Source organism: Trachemys scripta, chromosome 7 (assembly GCF_013100865.1).
Source record: "Trachemys scripta elegans isolate TJP31775 chromosome 7, CAS_Tse_1.0, whole genome shotgun sequence".
In the NCBI taxonomy this organism is placed as follows: domain Eukaryota; kingdom Metazoa; phylum Chordata; order Testudines; family Emydidae; genus Trachemys; species Trachemys scripta.
Window position 1 is genome coordinate 78,526,767 of NC_048304.1, and position 6,738 is coordinate 78,533,504.

The window sequence follows — 6,738 nt, forward strand, 5'->3', positions numbered from 1 at the left end:
TGTAAAGGCACCAATGTATTCTCTTGTTATCTAGATACTGATGCCTCTGTGCCACATTCATACTGATTTGAAATCTGTCTGCAAAGCAAAGGAGTAAACCTACTTATTTGAGGTTTTTAATAACGTTTACAAGAAAGGCATCTCCATATTAACCTGGGCAGCTGAGGAGTTAAAATAAGTCAAACAGAAACGTTAGCAAACTTATTATTTGCTCACAGCAACAGATCCCCAAACATTAGCTCCCAACACACCTCATCTTTCCCCAAACCCAGATTTTGGTTACCCTCCAACAAACTGTGTAAGACCTTACTCCAGGAGAGAGCTGGTCAAAAAGTTTCTGTTGAAACTGTTTTTCAATGGAAAATTGGATTTTTGATTAAACACTTCATTTTGCAAAGAGTGTCTGCTTTCCACAGAAAATGTCTAGGTTTAATTAAAAACCAAAAAACAATTTGGTGAAAACGGGCGTTGGACCAAACATTGTTGGTTTTGGTTTTTCGACTAAAAAAAAAAAAAAAATCAAAATTTTCTGAAAAAAGAAGAACAGGAGTACTTGTGGCACCTTAGAGACTAACAAATTTATTAGAGCATAAGCTTTCGTGGACTACATCCCACTTCTTCGGAAGTGGGCTGTAGTCCACGAAAGCTTATGCTCTAATAAATTTGTTAGTCTCTAAGGTGCCACAAGTACTCCTGTTCTTCTTTTTTCAGAAAATTTTGATTTTTTTTTTTTTTTTAGTCGAAAAACCAAAACCAACAATGTTTGGTCCAACGCCCGTTTTCACCAAATTGTTTTTTGGTTTTTAATTAAACCTAGACATTTTCTGTGGAAAGCAGACACTCTTTGCAAAATGAAGTGTTTAATCAAAAATCCAATTTTCCATTGAAAAACAGTTTCAACAGAAACTTTTTGACCAGCTCTCTCCTGGAGTAAGGTCTTACACAGTTTGTTGGAGGGTAACCAAAATCTGGGTTTGGGGAAAGATGAGGTGTGTTGGGAGCTAATGTTTGGGGATCTGTTGCTGTGAGCAAATAATAAGTTTGCTAACGTTTCTGTTTGACTTATTTTAACTCCTCAGCTGCCCAGGTTAATATGGAGATGCCTTTCTTGTAAACGTTATTAAAAACCTCAAATAAGTAGGTTTACTCCTTTGCTTTGCAGACAGATTTCAAATCAGTATGAATGTGGCACAGAGGCATCAGTATCTAGATAACAAGAGAATACATTGGTGCCTTTACAGTTTCTCAACATGTTTTGTTAAAATATTACTTTTTTTAAAGCTTATTGTTGGATTTTAGCTCTGTGCAGATCTTCCTGTAGCTTTTAGCCACTGTATTTGCACTTTTGTTTCACATAATTAAACATCCAACACTACTTAAAGAAATAAATAACATATCAATAAAGTAGTAAATACTTAGACGCAGGCAAATGCCAAAGCCGTTATCTATCAAGCAACGGCTGTGAGCATTTCTTTTGATTAATCAATAATGTTCTACAATAGGTGAAGGAATGTTGGTCAGGGCTCTGGGGGAATCCCCTATACTTTTCTAAACAACAAGGTTTGTTATCTTTAAGCAGAACTTTTAATCGGAACCTTAATTAAATATAACACTCAAAAGCTCCTCAAGACAAGCCCCACTTCCAAAGTACATTAAATGGTGGTAGTTAAACTATGCCCATCCAGAGGCCCTTATCGGCATTTGAAGGGGTTTGCCAGTAGAGAGATACTGGTGGAAATATACCAGAAAGCCCTCTCTTCAGAGAGTTATTTTGCCAATAGCTTAAACCAGTTCTCCAAAGGGAGTAAGCTATACTGCCAAAGGACCTTTTTTGCTGGTCCGCCTCTACACTAAGGATTTTGCCTCTTAAGCCATAGAAGAGCTGTAAATCCAACATTTTGCAAACTCTTGATTTCTAAGTGCTGATGGCAGTTCTGGAGTATATTAGTTTCAAATAAAATAATCCAAAATCTAACTGAATCCAGTCCCACTCGGATAAATGATACAAAGTGAAATCAAATTAAATGTACTGTACCGTTCCCATTAGAAAGCAGAAAGTAGATTGAAAAAGAGTTGATAGGTGCCAGAAGAACCTTGCTGACTGTGAATTTGGCCCAACACACATTCAAATCAGTGGGAATTTTACCATTTACTTCAATGAGTATGAGATCAGGCCATCTGTTGGGATAACGGTCTTCCATAATATTTGTGACACCACATGTCAAGCTGTATAGTTTGCAAGGACAAATTTGGTCTGGATTAAATTTAACAAGGTAAAGAATTATGAAAATTAATCTTAGACAAATATATTTCACCCTGAAAAGTTGGATTCATTTTTATTTTATTTTTTTTTAAACAATGAATGCATTGAAATTAATGGAGGTTGTCTATGGAATTTCTTTCCTCCATGAGACACGGAAGCATATCAATATTCCAGAAAGTGAGGGCAATTTTAAAAATATTTGGCCAAGCTCCTCCCTAGCGTAATTGCATTGGCTTCAGAGATTAGGAGAGTGTAGTTATACCGGGGATGATTCTGGTCCACTAGATTGAGTAATGCAATGTAAAAGGTAAGATACAGATGCCATACTAGAAAGACAACATAATAATTAATTATAATGTATATTTATGTAGTCCAAAACAAGATCATCTTTCTCCGGGACTGGAACATACTCGGAGACAAAAGACCTTAACAGAGAACATGCTGATTTGCCATTAAAGTTCATTTTATCTTCACTGGAAGAAAGTTTGTTACCCTTTTTAACCCAAGAGATTAACCAATATTCAGGGTCTTGCAGGTTGCTCCTGCTAGGAAGAGAAACTGATGATGGAGTCAGGCATTTCTTTAAGAAAATCTATTTTCCTTGTAAATAAATTGCACAATGTCCCGTTTCTCTGAACACAGTAGGGGATGAAGCAACAGGAGTCAGTTTCCTTGCTCATAATTCCAAGCCTGTCTTTCTAGCTAGCACTCTACCCAAAAACCTCTCTCTGGGCTTTCTTTCAAGGCCACACTACACGTGGTTCTCTTCCTGTCTCCTGTCTTTCTTACTGCTTCTGACACAAACACACAGCTCCACCAACTATACCCCTATTTAATTTTTCCTGCATTGAGCCTGAATGAAAGGGGGCTAACAAGCTCATCAGCTTCTCTGAGGTCTATGACTGCCCATAGATCAGAGACATGCTTGCAGGGAGCCACCCACCTTTATCCTAACATTTCAAGTACGTCTAGACTAAGATTTTTCTATAGTGCCTAGTGAGTTGGGTACCTCAACTGTTAGGTGGTGAACTTGAGATGTTTTAAGAGGGGTTAATTTTCAGACAGTGAGTACTCAGCACCTTATGAAAGTCAGAACCCTTTAAGATATCTCAGGTGAATCACTCAAAAATCACTAGTCATTTTTAAAAATTGTGCCCTAAATCTTTCCTATGACTTTTCTTGTGTAGACATTACTGACTCAAAGATGCCTTTCCACTGGGTTCCTAAAATGAACAAGGTTTCTTCTGGTGGGATCTCATTCAACATTGCCCTTTGAGAACCTCCTCTAGCCATTCCTTTTAAATGTATGCACATAGGATTATGCAACTGTATCATTGCAGGATATCCAGGGCAGTTGAAATCAGGTTAGGTATAATCAAGACGAGCCAGAGCATCTGTTTCTCCAGAAGATTACAAAGAGTCCATCATTCCCCAAAGGCTCGGCTCCATAGTGGTTAGAGTTCAAAGACCCTTCTGTCCCTAGGAAAGTGCCTAAAGTCTTCTTCAGTAAGAACAGAAATGTGTTACAAGAGAGAAAGCAGAAGATTCTTTCTTTGGTATAAGAGGTTTACATGTCCCATACAAACTGTAGTTGGAGAGCGTAGTACATTTAGCAGAGCTGGATTTACAAATCAATTTCATTTCACTTCCAGTGGTTTAATTTGACAAGCTTACATGAACCAGTAGAATGGAAAATTATTTCTGCACAGTCTCTGGTATTTATTAGGTAAATGATGTGTTTAAAAATCTATTTAAAATAGCCAGGCATGTCAACCTGGTTCTAACTAAGGTTTAGTGAAAGGCACAGCAATGTCAATCAATCATTCTGCCAACATTTGGGATCATAGTACTCAGGGATAGAAAAGAGCTATTAGATTATTGAGTCTGTTCCCCAGCACATGCAGGATATAACCTGGAGATTGGGGAGGGGGGGGGGGGCAGGGGGCAGGTGATGAACTTATATTTGACTTTGTTTTAGTTACCCTTTCATTCTGGGCCACATCCTGAAGTCCTTTTTCAAACAAAACTTCCATAAAGTTCAGTGGTTAGAGCACTATCCTGGGACTGAAGAGGCCTGGGTTCATTTCCCTGCGCCTAGGGACCTTGGGCAAGTCACTTTGCCTCTGTTCCTCATCTGTAAAAGGAGAATAATAGCACTGCCTTACCTCACAGGGGGTACTCGCATGCCAGACAAATGGAGGTAATTGACGTACCATAGATAGAAAGTGACTCTAAAGTTTTTGCTAAGAATAAAAGGAACACATGATCAGATCAGTTGCAACCAACCACAGGGTATTTGTCCAGCAATAACATAAAATTCACTATATCTTTGTATTAAACATGATCTCCTGGAGATGGTTTTGAGTACAAAATAAGTATAAACTGAGAGCAGCACAAGATTGTTCTCATATGGAAAGCCCTGAACTCCTCCACCTTCCCCATATCTTCTCTTGGGATTTCCCTATGAAAATTGTGATTCCTATTAGGAGTACATGTTTGACTTTTCTTGTTTCGTCTCTCAGCACTGATACTGTATAGTTTAAAAGGGCAGATGGGGGAGGGGGGTCCCATATGTTCCTATTTTTGATTTAATTAATTTACTCCAAACAGTAAGGTTAGTCATGTGTTTAATATTTAAGTGGTATTTGATTCCAACTGAGTGTCCTTTCTTATGGAAAAAAATCTTCACCATAACAGCCCATGAGGCCTGTAAACTGTAAGACATTTAGGCCTTGTCTCTTATTACAAACAGAACCATATTTGACATTGGTTGTCAAACAAAGCTCCCCCCCTCAACCATGGTTGAACACATGCAGGTGTTGACTGATTCAACCAAGGTCACCTGTTTGTAAGAAAGAGGTATCAGACTCTTGATGGACCTACTGTCTACCATACTGTATTACAGTGGGTGTTTGGCTCTGCCCATGCCAGGGGGATATCCATTCTCACCATGGCAAAGGGGAAAGCCATGTTTGAAACCCAGTGGCTTTCTAAGAATAGACACAGATTAACTTTGGAAAAAGGGGAAAATGTGTGCGTTAAATAGAATATCTTACATGCTATAGCTTATATAGGAGCCTACAGAGATCCAAAACCCCTCCATCTACCTCCTTTTGAGAACTGGAACAATCTGTTTGTTAAAGCCCTAATTTTACAACCATTATGCATATTCATGTGAGTAGGCTCACTAAAGTCAAATGGACTACTTGAGTGACTAAGTGCTATTTAGTGGGCATAAGCTGAGCTGTTCCCTTAGATAGCACTTACGTTGACTATTAAAGCCTCAGACACAGTGTGCCCAAGTACTTGGGTGTGCATATGAACAAATAAAAGCCACAACAGAGGCTTACAGAAAATATACAGAGTGCACTGGTCAACTCTCAAAGTAGGTGGATATTTGTCATAAATCACAGCTGATTAGTTCTGGTGCTTCCATACAAGGAACTCCTGATAGCTGATACTTGCAACAGGAGTGGTGGTTCTTTGTCCCACACTGACTGTTCTCCGAAAGAGTTTTTTACAGTGGCCAGCTGGAGAACTCAGTCCTTCAGCTCAAGTAGTAAAGGCTCATGCTTTTAGGGCCTGATCCAAAGCCCATTGACGTCAATAGGAGGATTTCCATTGATTTCAATGGACTTTGGATCAGGCTTTAGTACTGCCGGTCAAGTTCAAACCCGACTGGTGGCCAAGTGGGATCAATTCTACGGCCATTGTGCCTGCTGTATAGTATAATCTGTGACACAGAAGCATGTGACTCAAAATGCCCTGTAAAGCTGTGCAAACAACCACTTTTTCTGTTTATCTACCAAAATGAAAAATCTAAAAGAAAAAAATGCTTTGGGTCAACATGAAACTCAAATGTTTTGAAATTTGTGGTTAACTAAAAAGGTTGAAAAATTTCAGCTGACTCAAAAAGAAACAAGGTGGGGGAGGACCAGCTTCTGATGGTGAGAGAGACACGCTCTGTGTTGCTCAAAAGCTTGTCTCTTTCACCAACAGAAGCTGGTCCAATGAAAGATATTACTTCACCCACCATGTCTCTCTAATATCCTGGGACCAACACGGCTCCAGTGACATTCCAAACAGAAACATTTTGTTCAATTCTGAGTTTAAATTTTTTTATTAAAATGTAGGGAAATTTTTTTAAAAAAAGTCTTTCCAAAATGAAGAGTCAAAATATTTCATTTTGTAAATGCGGAAATGAACTACTTAAACACTTCTGATTTTTCCTTCTTTTGCCAACCAAAAACAGTTTGTCAAAATCAACACAAACTCACAAATTGTTTCGGTTGACCCAAATCTCAATTTTTTGGCAAAAATAATGGTTTTAACACATAAAATGTCACCAGCTCTAGCATCCAACACCATTACTGGGAACAGGAGATTTTTGAATAATTTCCATATGTGAAGCATTGCATTGTGGAATGATATTGAGGACCAGCTTACATTCTGCAGCTGCAACATTTGTGTCTCCC